This window comes from Heterodontus francisci, chromosome 7, assembly GCF_036365525.1.
Source record: "Heterodontus francisci isolate sHetFra1 chromosome 7, sHetFra1.hap1, whole genome shotgun sequence".
NCBI classification, from domain to species: Eukaryota; Metazoa; Chordata; class Chondrichthyes; order Heterodontiformes; family Heterodontidae; genus Heterodontus; species Heterodontus francisci.
This window is the reverse complement of record NC_090377.1, coordinates 138,154,376-138,177,725: the sequence shown is the minus strand read 5'-3', so window position 1 is coordinate 138,177,725 and position 23,350 is coordinate 138,154,376. Positions and strand designations below refer to the sequence as shown.

Here is a 23,350-nt window from a genome sequence, read left to right as displayed (position 1 = left end):
CCTCAGCCAATTCTTCCCGAGAGAAAAGAGCTTCATCATGTTCAGGATTTCCTGGATATTATACTCTCTCCATTCTGGTAAAAGTTGTGAGTGAACTTTTATTTCCCAGTCATTGAGAGACCTGGCAACAGTAGAAACAATTCCTAATGTCTGAGGGATTTCAGTTTGGACTACTTTTATTTATTCATTCATTCTCTCGATTGGTCTATAGCCCTAACCACATGACCTTGACTACTCGGTCTCTGTTTAAATGTTGCTCAGTTAAAATTTCAATCATTTTCTGCTTTGTAACATATGGGCACTTTGTCGTGAAACAGTCTCCACTCAAGAAAATATAAAAAGAGACAATCTCCTCTTGCACCTTTTTTAACCTGCTTGTTTCCTCTGTAACATTTTAATATGAACTGTACAACTAATTTGAATGACATTTGTGACAATAAAATCCCAGTCATCCCTTTGGGGAATTGAACCACATTGACACACATATTGCAAAACACTCAGACATATACACCGAGAGTGATGGAGGCCTAACGAGAGACCGACAGCCAGACAGAAAGAGTATCGTTAACTTGGCTGATTTTTGTTCCATTTCCGTATGCTTGCAGATGAATGAAAATGATAAAACTCTGGTGGGGTTGGAAGGTTGCAGGACTTTATTATTAAATTAGGATTAAACTAAATTTAAACTAAATTAGGATTAGGTCACTGGTTAAATTTTAGAAATGAACAGCTGTATAGGCAACAGGATTCGAACTTGCACAGGGAGACCCCAATGAAGCACAGAATACCAGGGGAGATAGCACGAGAGTAAGGAATAGTACATTATTAGGTGGGGTCAGAGGAAGGGAAATGGTAATAAAGTCTGAATCAGGGTTAATGTGCATGCATGTGAATGCATGGAGTGTGGTTTATAAGACTGGTGAGGTACAAGCGCAGATTGCCATATGGAAATTTGATGCTGTGGCTATAACAGAGACCTGGCTCAAAGAAGGGAGGAGTGGGTGTTAAATATTCCTGGATACAAGCTGTTCAGGAAAGATAGGAAAGGGAAAAAAGGGGGAGAGTGGTATTAAGGCGAGCATTGCAGTGCTGGAGAAAAAGGATGTCCCAGAGGGGTCGAAGACACAATCAATTTGGCTAGAGCTAATGAACAAAAAAGGTGCAGTTACATTGCTCAATGTTGTCTATAGGCCACCAGACAGTGGAAATGACATGGAGGAACAAATGTGCGAGGAAATTACAGAGAGGTGCAAAAGTTATAAATACATGAATAGGATGGGAATAGAGCGATACGGACCCCGGAAGTGCAGAAGGTTTTAGTTTCGGCAGGCATCAAGATCGGCGCAGGCTTGGAGGGCCAAATGGCCTGTTCCTGTGCTGTACTGTTCTTTAGATTAGATTAGATTAGAGATACAGCACTGAAACAGGCCCTTCGGCCCACCGAGTCTGTGCCGACCATCAACCACCCATTTATACTAATCCCATATTCCTACCAAACATCCCCACCTGTCCCTATATTTCCCTACCACCTACCTATACTAGTGACAATTTATAATGGCCAATTTACCTATCAACCTGCAAGTCTTTTGGCTTGTGGGAGGAAACCGGAGCACCCGGAGAAAACCCACGCAGACACAGGGAGAACTTGCAAACTCCACACAGGCAGTGCCCAGAATCGAACCCGGGTCCCTGGAGCTGTGAGGCTGCAGTGCTAACCACTGTGCCGCCTGTGTTATAGGGTAGTTTGAATGGGGGACTTTAATTATCCAAACATAGACTGGGATACTAGTAGTGTCAAGGGCAGTGAGGGGCAAGAGTTCCTAGAGTGTGTTCAGGAAAATTTTCTGCAACAGTATGTTGCTAGTCTAATGAGAAAGGAGGCACTGCTAGTCCTGGTTCTTGGGAATGAGGTGGGCCAAGTATCAGTAGGAAAGCATTTAGGGGATAGTGATCATTGTATCATAAGGTTTAAGCTGACTACGGAAAAGGCTAAAGAGCAATCCAGAGTACAAACAATTAACAGGGGGAAGCCAACTTCAATGGGGTAAGAATGGAACTGGGGCGAGTAAATTGGAGTCAAAAGCTGGCAGGAAAACTGGTAGTTGAACAATGGGCTACCTTCAAAGAAGAGATAGTTCGGGCACAGTCAGGTATGTTCCCTCGAAGGGGAAAGGGAGAGCGAGCAAATCCAGAGCTCCCTGGATGACAAAAGAGGTAGAGATTCAGATAGAGAAGAAAAAGTGTGCTTACGACAGATGCCAGGTAGAAAATACTATTGAGAACCAGACTGAATATAGAAGGTCCAGAGGTGAAGTGAAAAAGCAAACAAGAAAAGCAAAGAGAGAGCATGAGAAGAGACTGGCAGCTAGCATTAAAGAAAATCCCAAAGTTTTCTATAGGCATATTAATAGTAAAAGGATGGTGAAAGGAGTGGGGCCGATTAGGGACCAGAAAGGCGATTTACACATGGAGGCAGAGGGCATAGCTGAGGTATTAAAATGAATACTTTGCAACTGTCTTTACCAAGGAAGAAGATGCAACCCAGGCAATGTTGAAAGAGGAGATAAGTCAGACACGAGAGGGGGTTAAAATTGATAAAAAGGAAGTATTAGATAGGCTGTCTGTACTTAAAGTGGATAAAGCCCCAGGGTCAGATGAGATGCATCCAAGGATACAGAGAGAAGTGAGGGTGGAAATCGCAGAAGCACTGGCCATAATTTTTCAGTCTTTCTTAGAATTGGGAATGATGCCAGAGGATGGGAGAATTGCAAATTTTATACTCTTATTCAGAAAAGGGTGTAAGGATAAGCCCAGCAACTACAGGCCAATCAGTTTAACTTCGGTGGTGGGAAAACCTCAAGAAAAAATAATTCAGGACAAAATCATTGCTCACATGGGCAAATGCAAGTTAATTAAGGAAATCCAGCATGGATTTCTTAAGGGAAAATCATGTTTAACTAACTTGCTGGAGTTTGTTGAGGAGGTAACAGAGAGGGTTGATGAGGGCAACGCTGTTGATGTGGTGTACATGGACTTTCAAAAGGCGTTTGAGACAGTGCCACACAACAGACTTGTGAGCAAACTTGTAGCTCATGGGATAAAGGGACGGTAGCAACATGGATACGAAATTGGCTGAGTGACAGGCAACAAAGAGTAGTGGTTAATGGATGTTTTTCGGGCTAGAGGAAGGTTTGTAGTGAAGTTCCCCAGGGATCAGTGTTGGGACCCTTGCTTTTCCTGATATATATAATGACCTAGACCTTGGTGTACAAGGCACAATTTCAAAGTTTGCAGATGATACGAAACTTGGAAGAACTGTGAGGAGGATAGTGTAGAACTTCAAAAGGACATAGACAAGTTGGTGGAATGGGCAGACAGGTGGCAGATGAAGTTCAATGCAGAGAAATGTGAAGTGATTCATTTTTGGAGGAAGAACCTGGAGAGACAATATTCTAAAGGAGATGCAGGAGCAGAGGGACCGAGGTGTATATGTGCATAAGTCATTGAAGATGGCACAACAGGCTGAGAGCGGCTAATAAAGTATACAGTATCCTGGGCTTTATTAATAGGAGCGTAGAGTATAAGAGCAAGGAAGTTATGTTGAACCTGTATAAGACTCTAGTTCGGCCTCAGCTGGAGTATTGCTTCAAGGGGCGGCACAGTGGCGGAGTGGTTAGCACCGCAGCCTCACAGCTCCAGGGACCCGGGTTCGATTCCGGGTACTGCCTGTGTGGAGTTTGCAAGTTCTCCCTGTGTCTGCGTGGGTTTTCTCCGGGTGCTCCGGTTTCCTCCCACAAGCCAAAAGACTTGCAGGTTGATAGGTAAATTGGCCATTATAAATTGTCACTAGTATGGGTAGGTGGTAGGGAAATATAGGGACAGGTGGGGATGTTTGGTAGGAATATGGGATCAGTGTAGGATTAGTATAAAATGGGTGGTTGATGTTCGGCACAGACTCGGTGGGCCGAAGGGCCTGTTTCAGTGCTGTATCTCTAATCTAATCTAATCAAAGTTCTGGCTGCCGCACTTGAGGAAAGACGCAAGGGCATTGGAGAGAGTACAGAAAAGATTCACGAGAATGGTTCCAGAAATGAGGAATTTCAGTAATGAAGATAAATTGTGGAAGTTAAAACAGTTTTCCTTGGAGAAGGCTATGGGGTGATTTGATCGAGGTATTCAAAATCATGAGGGGTCTGGACAGAGTACACAGAGAGAAACTGTTCCCACCCATGAAAGGATCGAGAACGAGAGGGCACAGATTTAAAGTATTTGATAAGAAAAACAAAAGTGACAGGAGGGAAAAAATGTTCACGCAGTGAGTGGTTAAGGTCTGGAATGTGCTGCCTGAGAATGTGGTGGAAGCAGGTTCAATTGAAGTATTCAAAAGAGAATTAGCCAGTTATACAAAGAACAAAGAAAATTACAGCACAGGAACAGGCCCTTCAGCCCTCCAAGCCTGCGCCGATCCAGATCCGCTATCTAAACATGTCGCCTATCTTCTAAGGGTCTGTATCTCTTTACTTCCTGCCCATTCATGTATCTGTCCAGATACATCTTAAAAGACGCGATCGTGTCCGCGTCTACCACCTCCGCTGGCAACGTGTTCCAGGGACCCACCACCCTCTGCGTAAAGAACTTTCCACGCATATCCCCCCTAAACTTTTCCCCTCTCACTTTGAACTCGTGACCCCTTGTAATTGAATCCCCCACTCTGGGAAAAAGCTTCTTGCTATCCACCCTGTCTATACCTCTCATGATTTTGTACACCTCAATCAGGTCCCCCCTCAACCTCCGTCTTTCTAATGAAAATAATCCTAATCTACTCAACCTCTCTTCATAGCTAGCGCCCTCCATACCAGGCAACATCCTGGTGAACCTCCTCCGCACCCTCTCCAAAGCATCCACATCCTTTTGGTAATGTGGCGACCAGAACTGCACGCAGTATTCCAAATGTGGCCGAACCAAAGTCTTATACAACTGTAACATGACCTGCCAACTCTTGTACTCAATACCCCGTCCGATGAAGGAAAGCATGCCGTATGCCTTCTTGACCACTCTATTGACCTGCGTTGCCACCTTCAGGGAACAATGGACCTGAACACCCAAATCTCTCTGTACATTAATTTTCCCCAGGACTTTTCCATTTACTGTATAGTTCACTCTTGAATTGGATCTTCCAAAATGCATCACCTCGCATTTGCCCTGATTGAACTCCATCTGCCATTTCTCTGCCCAACTCTCCAATCTATCTATATTCTGATGTATTCTCTGACAGTCCCCTTCACTATCTGCTACTCCACCAATCTTAGTGTCGTCTGCAAACTTGCTAATCAGACCACCTGTACTTTCCTCCAAATCATTTATGTATATCACAAACAACAGTGGTCCCAGCACGGATCCCTGTGGAACACCACTGGTCACACGTCTCCATTTTGAGAAACTCCCTTCCACTGCTACTCTCTGTCTCCTGTTGCCCAGCCAGTTCTTTATCCATCTAGCTAGTACACCTTGGACCCCATGCGCCTTCACTTTCTCCATCAGCCTACCATGGGGAACCTTATCAAACGCCTTACTGAAGTCCATGTATATGACATCTCCAGCCCTTCCCTCATCAATCAACTTTGTCACTTCCTCAAAGAATTCTATTAAGTTGGTAAGACATGACCTTCCCTGCACAAAACCATGTTGCCTATCACTGATAAGCCCATTTTCTTCCAAATGGGAATAGATCCTATCCCTCAGTATCTTCTCCAGCAGTTTCCCTACCACTGACGTCAGGCTCACCGGTCTATAATTACCTGGATTATCCCTGCTACCCTTCTTAAACAAGGGGACAACATTAGCAATTCTCCAGTCCTCCGGGACCTCACCCGTGTTTAAGGATGCTGCAAAGATATCTGTTAAGGCCCCAGCTATTTCCTCTCTCGCTTCCCTCAGTAACCTGGGATAGATCCCATCCGGACCTGGGGACTTGTCCACCTTAATGCCTTTTCGAATACCCAACACTTCCTCCCTCCTTATGCCGACTTGACCTAGAGTAATCAAACATCTGTTCCCAACCTCAACATCCGTCATGTCCCTCTCCTCGGTGAATACTGATGCAAAGTACTCGTTTAGAATCTCACCCATTTTCTCTGACTCCACGCATAACTTTCCTCCTTTGTCCTTGAGTGGGCCAATCCTTTCTCTAGTTACCCTCTTGCTCCTTATATTTGAATAAAAGGCTTTGGGATTTTCCTTAACCCTGTTTGCTAAAGATATTTCATGACCCCTTTCAGCCCTCTTAATTGATCGTTTCAGATTGGTCCTACATTCCCGATATTCTTTCAAAGCTTCGTCTTTCTTCAGCTGCCTAGACCTTATGTATGTTTCCTTTTTCCTCTTCGCTAGTCTCACAATTTCACCTGTCATCCATGGTTCCCTAATCTTGCCATTTCTATCCCTCATTTTCACAGGAACATGTCTCTCCTGCACGCTAATCAACCTCTCTTTGAAAGCCTCCCACATATCATATGTGGATTTACCTTCAAACAGCTGCTCCCAATCTACATTCCCCAGCTCCTGCCGAATTTTGGTATAGTTGGCCTTCCCCCAATTTAGCACTCTTCCTTTAGGACCACTCTCGTCTTTGTCCATGAGTATTTTAAAACTTACGGAATTGTGATCACTATTCCCAAAGTAGTCCCCTACTGAAACTTCAACCACCTGTCCGGGCTCATTCCCCAACACCAGGTCCAGTATGGCCCCTTCCCGAGTTGGACTATTTACATATGAAAAGGAAGAATGTGCAGAGTTATGGGGAGAAGGCAGGGGAATGGAACTGAGGGAGTTGCTCTTTCAGAGAGCTGGTGCAGACATGATGGTCCGAATGGCCTCCTCCTACACTGTAACAATTTTGTGATTTATAGTCCATTACTTTAATCACTCAGAAACTTAGAAAATAGGAGCAGGAGTAGGCCATTCAGCCCTTCGAGCCTGCTCCGCCATTCATCTTACTCAAACTCTCCTCAAAGGACAACCCTCTCATCTCAGGGATCATTCGAGAGAACCTTCAGTACAGAGACTAAAAGTGTACACAGTACTTCAGGTGTGCTCTCACCAAAGCCCTATACAATGTTTCAAGACGTCCCTACTCTTGTACTTCAACCCCCTTGTAATAAAGGCCAACAGACCATTTAGAAGATTGGCTGGCTGGCAGAAAGCAGAGAGTATGCATAAATGGGTCCTTTTCTGATTGGCAGGAGGTGACAAGTGGAGTCCCGCAGAGGTCAATGCTGGGGCCTCAACTTTTAACGATTTATATCAATGACTTAGATGAAGGGAGCGATGGCATGGTAGCTAAATTTGCAGATGACATAAAGATAGGTAGGAAAATATGTTGTGAAGAGGACATAAGGAGGTTGCAGATTGATACAGATAGGTTGAGTGATTGGGCAAAATCTGGCAGATGGAGTATAATGTGCGAAAATGTGAAATTGTTCACTTTGGAAGGAAAAATAAAAAAGCAGCATATTACTTAAACGGAGAACGACTGCAGAATTCTGAGGTGCCGAGGGATCTAGCTGTTCTAGTGTGTGAGTCACAAAGTTAGTTTCCAGGTACAGGAAGCAATAAAGAAGGCTAATGGAATGCTATCCTTTATTACGAGAGGAATTGAAAATAAAAGTAAGGATGTTATGCTTCAGTTATACAGGACATTGAACAGTTTTGGTCTCTTTATTTAAGGAAGGATATAAATCTGTTGGAGGCGGTTCAGGGGATGTTTACTAGATTGATACCTGGAATGAGCAGGTTGTCTTATGAGAAAAGGTTGGACAGACTGGGCTTGTTTTCACTGGAGTTTAGAAGAGTGAGAGGAGACTTGATTGAAGTATATAAGATCCTGAACGGTCTTGACAAGGTGGATGTGGAAAGGATGGTTCCTCTTGTGGGTGAGTGCAGAACTAGGGGGCACTGTTTTACAGTTGGTGGCTGTCCTTTTAAGACAGAGATGAGGAGAAATGAGGCTGGAGCATTTCAGCTATGAAGAGAGACTGGATAGGCTAGGGTTATTTTCCTTACAGCAGAGAAGGCTGAGGGGGGACCTGATTGAGGTATACAAAATTATGAGGGGTATTGATAGGATAGATAGGAAGAAACTTTTTCCCTTAGTGGGATGATCAATAATCATGGACTTAAGGTAAGGGACAGGAGGTTTAGAGAGGATTTGAGGAAAGATTTTCACCCAGAGGGTGGTTGGAATCTGGAACACACTGCCTGAAGGGGTGGTAGAGGCAGGAACCCTCACAACATTTAACAAGTATTAATATGAGCATTTGAAACGCCATAGCATACAAGGCTACAGGCCAAGTGCTGGAAAATGGGATTAGATTAGATAGGTGCTTGATGGCCAGCACAGATACAGTGGGCCAAAGGGCCTGTTTCTGTGCTGTATAACTCTATGACTCTAAATTTCTTTTCCCTCAGAGGGTTGTGAGAATTTGGAACTCTCTACCTCAGAAGGTGGTGAAGGCAGAGGTCTATAGATTCTTGTCCGGCAACGGAATCAAAGGTTATCGGGGTAGATGGGAGTGTGGAATTCGAGACACAAACAGATCAGCCATAATCTTATTCAAGGCAGAGGCAGAAGGAAGCAGAGACAGAAAGAGAAATGGGGAAAAAGACAGGCAGACAGAGAGAAGCAGAGATGGAGAGACAGGGAGAAATTAACTCTCCGTCTTATGTCTGCCATAAATAGGATGGCAGAATTTTGTCAATGTGAAAAATCTCTAGTACTGAGAGGTTCAGGGGTCTGTGCGAGTGAGGTGTTCAAGTCTGGGCAGCACAGCTCAGGAAGGTTATATCGGCTGTGCAGGGGTTCATTGCACACTCACCACAATGATATCAGGGCTCAAAGGGTTAAATTGTCAGGACAGGTCATATAGACTAGCCTTGTATTCCACTGAGTATGAAGATGATCTAATTGAGGTGTTTAAGAAGATTAAAAGATTTAACAGGGTCGATAAAGAGAAATAATTTCCTGTGTTGGTGGAATGCAGAACAAGGTGGCACAACATTAAAATGAGAGCTGGACCATTCAGTGGTGCTGTCAGGAAATGCTTCTTCACACAAAGGGTAGTGAAACCTGGAACACTCCCTTAAAAAGCTGTTGAGGATGGGGCTAGATGGAAAATGTCAAAACTTAAGATTGATGTACTTTTGTTGCATAAGGTTGTTAAGGGAGATGGAACCAACATGGTAAAAGGTAGTTGCAATATGGATCAGTCATGATATAATTGAATGGTGGAACAGGCTCCAGGGGCTGACTGGCCTCTCGCTCATGTGTTCCTCTATTTTACAGGATCACCTAGACTGAGGCTCCTCTCACAATACTGGGACCTTCTGTTCCTGACAGTTATGGAGCATGGGTATTCTGCATGGTCTAGACAGGACAACCACCTCCCCTTCATAGACACATGATCCTGACTGTGAGATGATGGTGCATCTGGGAGAACACTGGGTGGACAGAGTACGTTGTCATTTTAATGATAATGTTAACCTCAGGAAACAAACAGCTCCCAGCAGTAAAATAAAGTTCCTTGGCTCCTGTTATCGGGGCTGCTGGAGCTGGACAAGGTCTGACGCAGCACTGACAGGACAGGCCAGGCCCACTGGGAGATGATATAATTAAGACACAAATGCATCACTTTCATGATATATTTAGTTTTACAATGAAGAAGAGTTCATTAATAACCTTGTAGTGAATGGGCCTCGAAGGAAGTTTAGTTTTAGTTTAGTATAGTTTAGAGATACAGCACTAAAACAGGCCCTTTGGCCCACCGAGTCTGTGCCGACCATCAACCACCCATTTATACTAATCCTACACTAATCCCATATTCCTACCACATCCCCACCTGTCCCTATATTTCCCTACCACCTACCTATACTAGGGGCAATTTATAATGGCCAATTTACCTACCAACCTGCAAGTCTTTTGGATTGTGGGAGGAAACCGGAGCACCTGGAGAAAACCAGTCACAATATGGTAGAATTTTATACTGAGTTTAAAAATGATTTCATTAAGTCAAAAACCAGGGTCTTAAATCTAAACAAAGCAAACTTAGTAGGTATGACGGGCAAGTTGGTTAAAGTAGATTGGGAAAGTACATTAAAAGATATGACAGTAGGATCGTAGGACCATTGGATCATAGGAAATAAGAGTAGGCCATTTGGCCCATCGAGTCTGCTCTGCCAAGCAAACAGATCATGGCTGATCATCTATCTACCTCTTTGCCATTTTCCCCCACTATCCCCATATCCCCAATGTCATTGGTATCCAAAAATCTATTGATTTTTGTCTTGAACATGCTCAATGATTGAGCTTCCACAGCCAAGGAGACAAGCAATGGCTAGCATTTAAAGAATTAATGCATAATTTTCAACAAATATACATTCCTTTAAGACACAAAAAACCCACAGAAAAAGTGGTCCAACCGTGGCTAACAAGAAGAGTTAAAGATAGTATTAGATCAAAAGAAGAGGCTTATAATGTTACCAAAAAGAGTAGTAAGGGAGGATCTTGGAGTTCATCAAAGGAGGACCAACAAATTGATAAAGAAAGTGAATAGAGAATATGAGAATAGACTAGCAAGAGATATAAAAACAGATTGTAAACATTTCTATCGAAATGCAAATACGAAGAAATTAGAGAAAACAAAGTTGGGCCTATTAGAGGCAGAGATAGGTGAAACTATGATGGGGAATAAGGAAATGGCAGAGACATTAAATAAATACTTTGTATCTGTCCTCATGGTAGAAGACACAAAAAAACATTCCAAAGATAATGGGGAACCAAGGGTCTGGCGAGAATTAGGAACTGAAAGAAATCAGTATAAGTAAAGAAATAGTACTGGAGAAATTAATGGGACAAGGTGGTGACAAATCCCCTGGACCTGATGACCTGCATCCTGGGGTTTTAAAATGAGTTGGCTGCTGAAATAGTGGATGCATTGGTTTTGATGTCGCAGAACTCCAGAGAATCTAGAACAGTTCCCAAGGATTGGAAGGCAGAAAACATAACCTTGCTACTCAAGAAAGGAGGAAGAGAGAAAACGGGGAACTGTAGGCCAGTTCACCTCAGGCAAAATGCTAGAATCCATTATTAGGCACGTGGTATCAGGGCACTTAGCAAATCAGCATATGATTAAGCTGAGTGAAATCGATTCAAGAAAGAGAAATCATGTTTGACAAATCTGTTAGAATTTTTTGAGGATGTAACTAGTAAGGTGAATAAGGAAGAACCCTTGCAAGAAACATTTGATAAGGTGCCACACCAGAGGTTATTATACACCTGAGCAAACCGATAAGTGGAAATTCCAGATCACTTCAGTTGCTGCAAAGCACAGGACGTGTTACGTTTATACAGCTCATGCTCACTGCAGGATATTCACATGCAGTAACCAGTTGGTGCAGGGTTTTCAGAAATTACTTCAGACACACACTGCTGTGTAAATGGAAGCAAGTTTCAAATTCCTATTGACAGACCAATGTTTTTGCTGCAGACCAGTGACTTGTCAGCACTGATCCTGTACCATTCATTTTAAGCCATGTCAAATGAGCTGAGTCAGTTCTCAGGTGGTCTCTGCTAAGATATCCCAGGAAGGCAAAAACAAACATTGGGAATTGGTCTGTGTATACACACACCTCCTTTTTGGCCATTTATAGAAGACTGGCACACTGAACTAGTGAAGGAGGATGCAGTTCCACCCACTGGCTTTCCTGGTTGAAGTTTATTTCCACCGAGGTGGAAGACGTTAACAAATAAAGACGACTTAAAAACAGGCAAAAAGAGGCAGCTTTGTGGTTGGCCAGCTTTAACTAAAAAATTGGAACTCAACAGTTCAAATTCATTTTTAAATCCAGTCTTTTTGTTAAGGTTGGAAAGGGAGAAGCCAATGGCAGAAATTTCTCATTCCAGAGTTACTTGTGAACTCGCTGGTGTTTCAGCAGGATGGATGAAGTAGTGAATGCCTTCCACACTCTAAGCAGATGAACGGTCTCTCCCCAGTGTGAACTCGCTGGTGTGTCAGCAGGGCGGATGAAGTTGTGAATCCCTTCCACACTGAGCCAATGAACGGTCTCTCCCCAGTGTGAACCCGCTGGTGCCTCAACAGGGTAGATGAAGTAGTGAATCCCTTCCCACACTCGGAGCAGGTAAACAGCCTCTCCCCAGTGTGAATACGCAGGTATACAGCGAGATCAGATGTTTGCCTAAACCCAGTCCCACAGTGAGTGCACCTTAACGGTCTCTTGTCAGCGTGAACACGTTGATAAATCATCAGTTCAGCTGAACATTTAGCGGAATTTCCACAGTCTAAACATTTAAAAGGTCTGTCGTCAGTGTGAACTCGCTGATGTCTCAGCAGGTGGAATGATTTCGTGAATCCCTTCCCACAGTCAGAGCAGGTGAATGGCCTCTCCAGGGTGTGACTGCATGGATGAATATCCAGCTCAACTGAATAATTCATTTCCTTTCCACAGTCCCCATAACTCCATAGTTTCTTCCCAGTGTGACTGCGCTTGTGTTACGACAGGCCAGATGATCGGCTAAAACCTCGTCCACACACAGAACACGTGTACAGTTTCTCCCCACTGTGATTGGTGCTTTTTCCTTTTGGGTTCAAAATCCGGTGATATTCGGGTTACAATAAATTGTGCAACTCCTTCAGATCCTGATCTGACGTTTGCTTTACATTTTCTGGCTGCAATTCCTCCTCTTCTAAATCCCTGTGAAATTGATTTAAAACAGAAAAAGTGTGAGAGAACCCACAAAAACGCAAAGGCAGGTTATGAAATGAAGCTGAATGAATCTGGTCATTTATGGGACCAGAACTAGGAAAAGTGACCATGAAAGCTGCTAGGTTGATCTACAACCCCAACGGGTTCACCAATGTCCTTCAGGTAAGGGAACCTGTCAACCAGTCTGGAGCTGCACAAGAGTCTGCCCTCTATGGGAAGAGAGAGAGAGAGAGAGAGAGAAAGGGCAGAGACAGGGATTTTATATATGTACAGCTCAACCAGAACTTTGACAGAATCTCCCAAACCTTTAACTTCCATCATCTAGAAGGAGGTGTATGTGAGCACGATCACCTCCAAGTCACACACCATCCTGACTTGTCTGACATCCAGGACTGGATGAACAGAAATTTTTCCAATTAAACATTGGGAAGTCTGAAGCCATTGTCTTCAGTTCCTGCTACAAACTTCACCCCCTAGCCACCAACTTTATCCCTCTCCCTGGCAACTGTCTGGGGCTAAACCAGACCATTCATAACCTTGGTGTCATATTTGGCTCTCAGATGAGCTTCTGACTGCAGATCAGCACCATCACTCAGACCGCCTAGTTCCACCTCAGTAACATCACCAGACTTTGCTGCTGCCTCAGCTGATCTGCCTCTGAAACTTACATCCAAGTATTTGTTACCTCTCAACTTGATTATTCTAGCACACTCCCACATTCTGCCCTCCGTAAACTTGAGATGATCCAAAACTCTACAGCCTGTGTCCTTACTTGAACCAAGTCCTGTTTACCCATCACCACTGTGCAGGCTCCCGGTTAAGCAGCACCTCAAGTTCAAAATCCTCATCCTTGCTTTCAAATCCCTCCATGCCCTCGCCTCTCACTATCTCTATAATCTCCTCCAGTCCGACAACCCTCTGCGAAATCAGGGCTCCTCCAATTCTGGCACATTTTTTTTAATCATTCATGGGGTGTGGGCGTCGCTGGCCAGGCCAGTATTTATTGCCCATCCCTAATTGCCCTTGAGAAGGTGGTGGTGAGCTGCCTTCTTGAACCGCTGCAGTCCATGTGAATTAGATACATCCACAGTACTGTTAGGAAGGGAGCCAGGATATTGACCCAGCGACAGTAAAGGAACGGCGATATAGTTCCAAGTCAGGATGGTGTGTGACTTGGAGGGGAACTTGCAGATGGTGGTGTTCCCATGCATCTGCTGTCCTTGTCCTTCCAGTTGGTAGAGGTCACAGGTTTGGAAGGTGCTGTCTAAAGGAGCCTTGGTGCATTGCTGCAGTGCATCTTGTAGATGGTACACACTGCTGCCACTGTGCATCGGTGGTGAAGGGAGTGAATGTTTGTAGATGGGGTGCCAATCAAGCGGGCTGCTTTGTCCTGAATGGTGTCGAGCTACTTGAGTGTTGTTGGAGCTGCACCTATCCAGGCAACTGGAGAGTATTCCATCACACCCCTGACTTGTGCCTTGTAGATGGTGGACGGCTTTGGGGAGTCAGGAGGTGAGTTACTCGCCGCAGGATTCCTAGCCTCTGACCTGCTCTTGTAGCCATGGTATTTGTATGGCTACTCCAGTTCAGTTTCAGGTCAATGGTAGCCCCTAGGATGTTGATAGTGGGGGATTCAGCCATGGTAATGCCATTGAATGTCAAGGGGAGATGGTTAGATTCTCTCTTGTTGGAGATGGTCATTGCCTGGCACTTGTGTGAACAAAAAAAAGAACAAAGAACAGTACAGCTCAGGAACAGGCCATTCGGCCCTCCAAGCCTGCGCCGATCTTGATGCCTGCCTAAACTAACACCTTCTGCACTTCCGGGGCCCATATCCCTCTATTCCCTTCCTATTCATATATTTGTCAAGATGTCTCTTAAACGTCGCTATCGTATCTGCTTCCACCACCTCCCCTGGCAGCATGTTCCAGGTACTCACCACCCTCTGTGTAAAAAACTTGCCTCGCACATCCCCTCTAAACTTTGCCCCTCGCACCTTAAACCTATGTCCCCTAGTAACTGACTCTTCCACCCTAGGAAAAAGCTTCTGACTATCCACTCTGTCCATGCCGCTCATAACTTTGTAAACCTCTATCATGTCGCCCCTCCACCTCCGTCGTTCCAGTGAAAACAATCTGAGTTTTTCCAACCTCTCCTCAAAGCTAATGTCCTCCAGACCAGGCAACATCTTGGTAAACCTCCTCTGTACCCTCTCCAAAGCCTCCACGTCCTCCTGGTAGTGTGGCGCGAATGTTACTTGGCTCTTATCAGCCCAAACCTGGATATTGTCCAGGTCTTGCTGCATTTCTACACGGATTGCTTCAGTATCTGAGGAGTCACAAATGGTGCTGAACATTGTGCAATCATCAGCAAACATCCCTACTTCTGACCTTATGATTGAAGGAAGGTCATTGATGAAGCAGCTAAAGATGGTTGGGCCTAGCACACTACCCTTAGGAACTCCTGGAGCTCAGATGATTGACCTCCAATAACCACAACCATATTCCTTTGCGCTAGGTATGACTCCAGCCAGCGGAGGGTTTTCCCCCTGATTCCCATTGACCTCAGTTTTGCTAGGGCTCCTTGATGCTATACTCGGTCAAATGCTGCCTTGATGTCAAGGGCAGTCACTCTCACCTCACCTCTTGAGGTCAGCTCTTTTGTCCATGTTTGAACCAAGGCTGTAATGAGGTCAGGAGCTGAGTGGCCCTGGCGGAACCCAAACTGAGCCTCACTGAGCAGGTTATTGCTAAGCAAGTGCCGCTTGATGGCACTGTTGATGACACCTTCCATCCCTTTACTGATGATTGAGAGTAGGCTGATGGGGCAGTAATTGGCTAGGTTGGACTTGTCCTGCTTTTTGTGTACAGGACATACCTGGGCAATTTTCAACATTGCAGGGTAGATGCCAGTGTTGTAGTTGTACTGGAACAGCTTGGCTAGGGGTGCGGCTTCCCTTCGGCATCCCTGATTTTCTTTGCTCCACCACTGGTGGCCGTGCTTTCAGCTGTCAAGGCCATAAGCTTTGGAAATCCCTTCCTAATTCTCTCTGCCTCATCTTCCGAGCTTCAGACACGTCTTAAAATCCACCTCTTTGATCAAACTTTTGGTCATCTACCGGAAAAAGGCTCCTTATGTGTCTCAGTGTCAAATGTTGATTTATAAGACTCCTGTGAAACGCCTTGGAACATTTTATTACATTAAAGATGCTATATAATTACAGGTTCTTGTTGATTTGGACATATATCACCGTTCCTTCATCATCACTGGGTGAAAATCCTGTAATTCCTTTCCCAACACCACTGTGGCAGCACCTTCACCACACGGATTACAGGAGTTCAAGAAAAAGGCCCACCATCACCTTCTCAATGGGCAACTGGGGATTGGCAATATATGCTGGTTTGGGTAGTGATGTCCATTTCCAAAGAATGAAGTAAAAATTCTGTTTATGCAAAATGGATTAAAAGCCTCAACGGAAATACTTGTTACTAAAACAATACTCTTTTACATTGAGTGGTTGGTTTCCGTTTAGCAACCTTATTTCCCTTGGAATCTACCTCCCTTGATAGTCTGACATTGTAAACTGTCCATTGAATACCTGCCCATGTACCTCCTCTCTCTTCACTATCCAAAGCCCCAAACACTCCAGTGATTGTACTTGTACTTCTTTCATTTTAGTATACTGTATTCGCTGCTCACAATGTGGTCTCCTCTACATTGGGGAGACCAAACGCAGATTAGGTGACCGCTTTGCAGAACACCGCCGCTCAGTCCGCAAGCATGACCCCGAGCTTCCGGTTACTGGCCATTACAACCCGCCCCCACCTGCTCACATCTGTGTCCTGGGATTGCTGCAGTGTTCCAGCGAACATCAACGCAAGCTCGAGGAACAGCACACCATTTACCGATTAGGCACGCTGCGGCCTGCCAGACTGAACATTGAGTTCAATCATTTCAGAGCATGACGGGCCCCCCACTTCTGTGTTTAGTTATTTTTTCTTTTTTATTTGGTTATTTTATTTTGTTTCTACTGTGCCTACCCAGTGTCCTGTTTTTTTTTTAATGTTTGTGCTTGGAGTGCTTTGTAGTCAATTCACACCCTCTCTGTACCAACGCTTTGTCTTTCAGCACACCCTTAACATACCCGTTTGCCTTTGTTCCATGACCTTCTGGTCAGTTATACTCTGTGACCCTGTCCTATTAACACCTTCTCCTTTGTTATCTCTTGCCCCATCCCCGCTTTACTTGCTTAAAACCTTTTACCTTTCTAATATTTGTCAGTTCTGATGAAGGGTCACTGACCTGAAACGTTAAAGATTAGATTAGAGATACAGCACTGAAACAGGCCCTTCGGCCCACCGAGTCTGTGCCGAACATCAACCACCCATTTATACTAATCCTATATTCCTACCAAACATCCCCACCTGTCCCTATATTTCCCTACCACCTACCTATACTAGTGACAATTTATAATGGCCAATTTACCTATCAACCTGCAAGTCTTTTTGGCTTGTGGGAGGAAACCGGAGCACCCGGAGAAAACTCACGCAGACACAGGGAGAACTTGCAAACTCCACACAGGCAGTACCCGGAATTGAACCCGGGTCCCTGGAGCTGTGAGGCTGCGGTGCTAACCACTGCGCCGCCCATAACTCTGCTTCTCTCTCCACAGATGCTGCCAGACCTGCTGAGTATTTCCAGCATCTGCAGTATTTTGTTTTTATCACATTGGAAACTGTTGGGCCTGACTGGGTTCAAAAGTACTTGCGGTTAAACCCAACAGCTTCTCCTCCATCTCCACTCCAGTTCAAACGGATGTAACAAGAAAGACCTATACAGATCAGGGACTGATTTCTGCATCCAACAACCACCCCAATACAAACTGACTCTGACCGCAGAGGGTGGTGGGTGCCTGGAACGCGTTGCCAGCGGAGGTGGTAGATGCGGGCACGATAGCGTCTTTTAAGATGTATCTAGACAGATACATGAATGGGCAGGAAGCAAAGAGATACAGACCCTTAGAAAATAGGCGACATGTTTAGATAGAGGATCTGGATCAGCGCAGGCTTGGAGGGCCGAAGGGCCTGTTCCTGTGCTGTAATTTTCTTTGTTCTTTGTTCTTAATTGGTCCGTCTGTGTTTCTCGCCTCAGTTCTGTGAGCAACGTTTGCATTCAAATAAAACCAAAATACTGTGGATTCTGGAGGTGTGAAATAAAAGGAGAAAATGCTGCAAATACTCAACAGGTCAGGCAGCATCTGTGGAGAGAAAACAGAGTTAACATTTCAGGCCCATTGAGCCACCGGAACCTGCAGCCTGGAACTCAGAGTGGGAGAAGGAAGAAGACTGAGGAGAGGAAATATAGTCCAACAGTCACTGCAACCTACAATCCAGCTACATTACTTGGATAAGGAGACAGAGTTTTGAAACACTCGCCAACATGACTCCAGTAAAACATGCCAGGAGGAAAAGGGGGTGGTGGGGCGGGGGGGAATGTGTGTGCCTTGGAGCATGGCTACTTGACCCGAACTCGACGTGTCAGGTTCGGATCAGGCCACTCTTCCGGGTATGGTATTTGGGCTCAGGTCGGGTCGGGCTGGACACACTATCACCACTTCAGTACGTGGCTCCAATCTTAATGCACTTTTTAAACAACCTTTCAAGTCCAGTTACAGTTTTTGTTGCTTATTTGCACAAGCTTAAAAAGTGAAAAACGGATGCTAGGTTAACTGAACATTCCGGTGGTCGGATGTGGTTCTGTCAGGCTCGGGTCGGGTTTCATTTGCAGACCCGAGCAGGCCCTTAGTGTACCTGAGTTAACGTTTCAGGTCAGTGACCCTTCTTCGAACCCTGTTCTCTGGATCAGAGAGAACAGCAAAACTTCTTCAAGGTGGACATTGCTGGAAGAGAAGTGGCAGTTAAACACTAATACAAAAGCAAAATACTGTGGATGCTGGAAATCTGAAACAAAACAGAAAGTGCTGGAAATACTCAGCAGGTCAGGCAGTATCTGTGGAGAGAGAAACAGAGTCAACATTTCAGGTTGATAACAAATTAGAATTGGGAAAAGGTAGAAATGTAATACGTTTGAGCAAGTAAAAGGTGGGGGGGGACGGGGGTTACAAGAACAAAAGCGAAGGTCTGCGATAGGGTGGAGGGCAGGAGAGATAACTGACAAAAGCTTTCATGATACAAAACTAAGTAAAGAAACAAAAGAAATAAAAACAAAGTGCTGGAAATGCTCAGCAGGTCTGGCAATATCTGTGGAGAGAGAAACAGGAGTTAACATTTCAGAGATATAGACAGGTTGGGTGAGTGGGCAAGAACATGGCAGATGGAATACAATGTGGCGAAGTGTGAAGTCATCCATTTTGATAGGAATAATAAAAAAGATTTTTTTTAAATAGAGACTGCGAAATAATTTGCATTCAGAGGGATGTGGGTGTCTTTCTACATGAAGCACAGAAAGTTAGCATGCAGGTAGAGCAAGAAATTAGGAAGGCAAATGGTATTCGAGCTTTTGTTACAAAAGGATTGGGGTATAGAGTACTGACTGTCTCCTGACAATGCAGAGCAATCGCCGAAGTCATCAGTTCATCTGAACATTTGCCAACCTGTTAGCATGGGTCTGTGCATTCATGCTACAATGTTACCACACAATGACACCAAACATAATGACGTCAGAGCGTTGCCTCACTCCTCATTGACAGCAATCGCCACCTCCATTCCTTCCCAACAGTATCCTGCTTCAGCAGCTCACTTCCCAGCCTCACTGCATCCCCCTACCCCGGCCACCCTTTCCCAACAGTATCCCGCTTCAGCAGCTCACTTCCCAGCCTCACTGCATCCCCCCACCCCGGTCACCGCCATTCTTTCCCAACAGTATCCCGCTTCAGCAGCTCACTTCCCAGCCTCACTACATCCCCCTACCCCGGCCACCCTTTCCCAACAGTATCCCGCTTCAGCAGCTCACTTCCCAGCCTCACTGCATCCCCCTACCCCGGCCACCCTTTCCCAACAGTATCCCGCTTCAGCAGCTCACTTCCCAGCCTCACTGCATCCCCCTACCCCGGCCACCCTTTCCCAACAGTATCCCGCTTCAGCAGCTCACTTCCCGGCCTCACTGCATCCCCCCCACCCCGGCTGCCTCCATCCCTTCCCAACAGTATCCCGCTTCAGCTGCTCGCTTCCTGGTAGACTGTTTCAACCCCCTCAAAACGCCCCGCTCCCGGCTGCTTGTTCCTGGCCTCGCCGCTTCCCTCCCTGAAGGCCACTCACTTCCCAACCTTGATGTTTCCCCCCCTTCCCCGGCCGCTTGCTCCTGGCCTTACTGCTTCACTTTCCCCGCCCGCTCACTCATCGCCACGCTGCTTCTCCCCCTCGGCTGCTCGCTCCTGGCCTGGCCACTTCAGCTACGCCGGCCACTCACTCCCGAACTCTCTGCTTTCCCCCACTGCAGTTGCTTGTTCCCCATCTTGCCACTTCCCTCCCACCCTCGTCCGCTCAGTCCCAGCCTTGTCCGTTCCCCCACCCTCAGCTGATCACCACCAGAACCGAGCAGCCGGTGGCGGGGAGCAATTGCATGGTGACGGTCAGCGAATGGCTGAGGGGAGACAGTGGCAAAGCAGGAAGCAAGTGGCTGAGGGGAGGCAGTGGCGAAGCAGGATGAGTGTAGCTGAGGGGAGGCAGTGGCGAGGCAGGCAGCGAGTGGCGGAGGGGAGGCAGTGGCGAGGTGGGGTGGGAGTAGCTGAGAGGAGGCAGCAGCGAGGCGGGGAGTGAGTGGCTGAGGGGAGGTAGCGCGGAGGGGGGAAGCGAGTGGCCGAGGGTAGTCAATGTCAAAGTGGGGAGCAAATGGCCGAGGGTAGGCAGGGAGCGAGTGGCTGAGGGAAGGCAGTGGCGAGGAGGGGAGAAGTGGCTGAGGGGAAGCAGTGACGGGAGGCAGGGAGCGAGTGGCGAAGGCGGGGGAAGCGGCCAGCGAGTGGCTGAGTGAATGCAGTGGCAAGGTATGGTGCGAGTGGCAAGCAGATGGGCATGGTAGGGAGCGGAATACTGTTGGGGGTGGTATGGAGGTGGCGATTGCAGCCATTTGAGGGGCTTTGGGTTTAATTCGTTTTATGACAAGTTGAGCAGCACCATCTTTATTAGTGGCAGCTGTCCGAGACGTCACAGACAGTGATGTTGCAGTCAGTGCCACCTTTATTATTGGCAGCTGCCTGAGACGTCGCAGACAGTGACGTTTTAGTTGATGAGGCTGCATTTGCACATGTGCCAGTGCTGTGCCACCTAGTGGTTGTGTTATCAGCAAATGCTGCCATAAGAGTAAAGAAAACTTACAATTATACAGGGCATTAGTACATGGCCCCATCTGGAGTACTGTGTGCAGTTTTGATCTCCTTAGCTAAGGCAGGACATACTTGCCCTCGAGGGAATGCAACAAAGGTTTACTCGTCTGGTTCCTTTTTTAAAATTCTTTCAAAGGGTATGGGTGTCGCTGGCTAGGTCAGCATTTATTGCCCATCCCTAATTGTCCTTGAAAAAAGGTGGTGGTGAGCTCCTTGAACTGCTGCAGTACTTGGGGTGTAGGTACACCAACAGTGCTATTAGGGAGGGAGTTCCAGGATTTTGACCCAGCGACAGTGAGGGAACAGCGATATCGTTCCATTTCAGAATGGTGTGTGGCTTGGACAGGAATTTGCAGGTTCCCATGCATCTGCTGCCTTTGTCCTTCTAGGTAGTAGAGGTCGCGGGTTTGGAAGGTGCTGTCGAAGAAGCCTTGGTGCATTGCTGCAGTGCATCTTGTAGATGATACATACCGCTTCCACTGTGCATCGGTGGTGGAGGGAGTGAATGTTGAAGGTGGTGGATGGGGTGCCAATCAAGCGGGCTGCTTTGTCCTGGATGGTGTCGAGTTTCTTCAGTGTTGTTGGGGTTGCACCCAGCCAGGCAAATGGAGAGTATTCCATCACACTCCTGACTTGTGCCTTGTAGATGGTGGACAGGCTTTGGGGTGATAGGAGACGAGTTACTTGCCATGGGACTCCCAGCCCCGGACCTTCTCTTGTAGTCACAGTACTTATATGGCTGGTCCAGTTTAGTTGTCGGTCAATGGTAACTCCCAGGAGGTTGATATTGGGGATTCAGCAATGTAATGTCGTTAAATGTCAAGGGGTGATGGTTGGATTCTCTCTGGTTGGAATTGGTCACTTGTGTGACACGAATGTTACTTGCCACTTATCAGTTCAAGCCTGAATGTTGTCCAGGTCTTGCTGCATATGGACACAGACTGCCTCGGTAGCTGAGAAGTTGTGAATGGTGCTGAACATTGTGTAATAGTTTTAGTTTAGAGATACAGCACTGAAACATGCCCTTCGGCCCACTGAGTCTGTGCCGACCATCAACCACCCATTTATACTAATCCTACACTAATTCCACATTCCTACCACATCCCCACCTGTCCCTATATTTCCCTACCACCTACCTATACTAGGGGCAATTGCTAATGACCAATTTACCTATCAACCTGCAAGTCTTTGGCATGTGGGAGGAAACTGGAGCACCCGGAGGAAACCCACGCAGACACAGGGAGAACTTGCAAACTCCACACAGGCAGTACCCAGAATTGAACCCGGGTCGCTGGAGCTGTGAGGCTGCGGTGCTAACCACTGCGCCACTGTGCCGCCCTAATCATCAGAGAACATCCCCACTTCTGATGTTGTGACTGAAGGAACGTCGTTGATGAAGCAGGTGAAGATGGTTGGGCCTAGGACACTACCTCAAGGAACTCCTGCAGTGATGTCCTGGGACTGAGATGATTGACCTCCAACAACCACAGCCACCTTCCTTTGTGCTGGATATGACTCCAACCAGTGGAGAGTTTTCCCCCCAATTGGGGAAATTTGTGGTGCCTCCTCCTCCTATTAGTTGTTTGATTGTCCACCACCATTCACGACTGGATGTGGCAAGACTGCAGAGCTTAGATCTGATCCGTTGGTTGTGGGATTGCTTAGCCCTGTTCATTGCATGCTGCTTCCGCTGTTTGGCATGCAAGTAGTCCTGTGTCGTAGCTTCACCAGATTGACACCGCATTTTTAGGTACGTCTGGTGCTTCTCTTGGCATGCCCTCCTGCAGTCTTCATTGAACCAATGTTGATCTCCTTGCATGATGGTAATGGTAGTGTGGGGAACATGTCAGGCCCTGAGGTGACATGCTGTGGTTGAATACAATTCTGCTGTTGCTGCTGGCTCACAGCATCTCATGGATGCCCTGGAATAAGGCAATTGTTTTATTTATTATAAAATGTAAGCATTACGGGAAAGGCCAGCATTTATTGCCCATTCTTAATTGCCCTCAACAAGGTGGCGGTGAGCCACCTCCTTGAATATAACTGAGTGGCTTGCTCGGCCGTTTCCGAGGCGGTTAAGAGTCAACCCCATTTCCGTCGGTCTGGAGTCACAAAGGCCAGATCGGGTGAGGACAGCAGATTTCTTTCCCTAAAAGGACATTAGTGAACCAGGTCAGTTTATAGGACAATCCGGTAGCTTCATGATCACTATTACTAAGACTAGCTTTTTTA

The 23,350-nt window shown here is 46.2% G+C and overlaps 1 protein-coding gene across 1 annotated transcript in view; it reads right to left on the bottom strand.

The window, feature by feature from the left end:
- Positions 1-23,350, bottom strand: part of LOC137372431 (zinc finger protein 271-like) — a 93,878-nt gene that overhangs the window by 69,473 nt on the left and 1,055 nt on the right. The gene's annotated exons all lie outside the window — the stretch shown is intronic.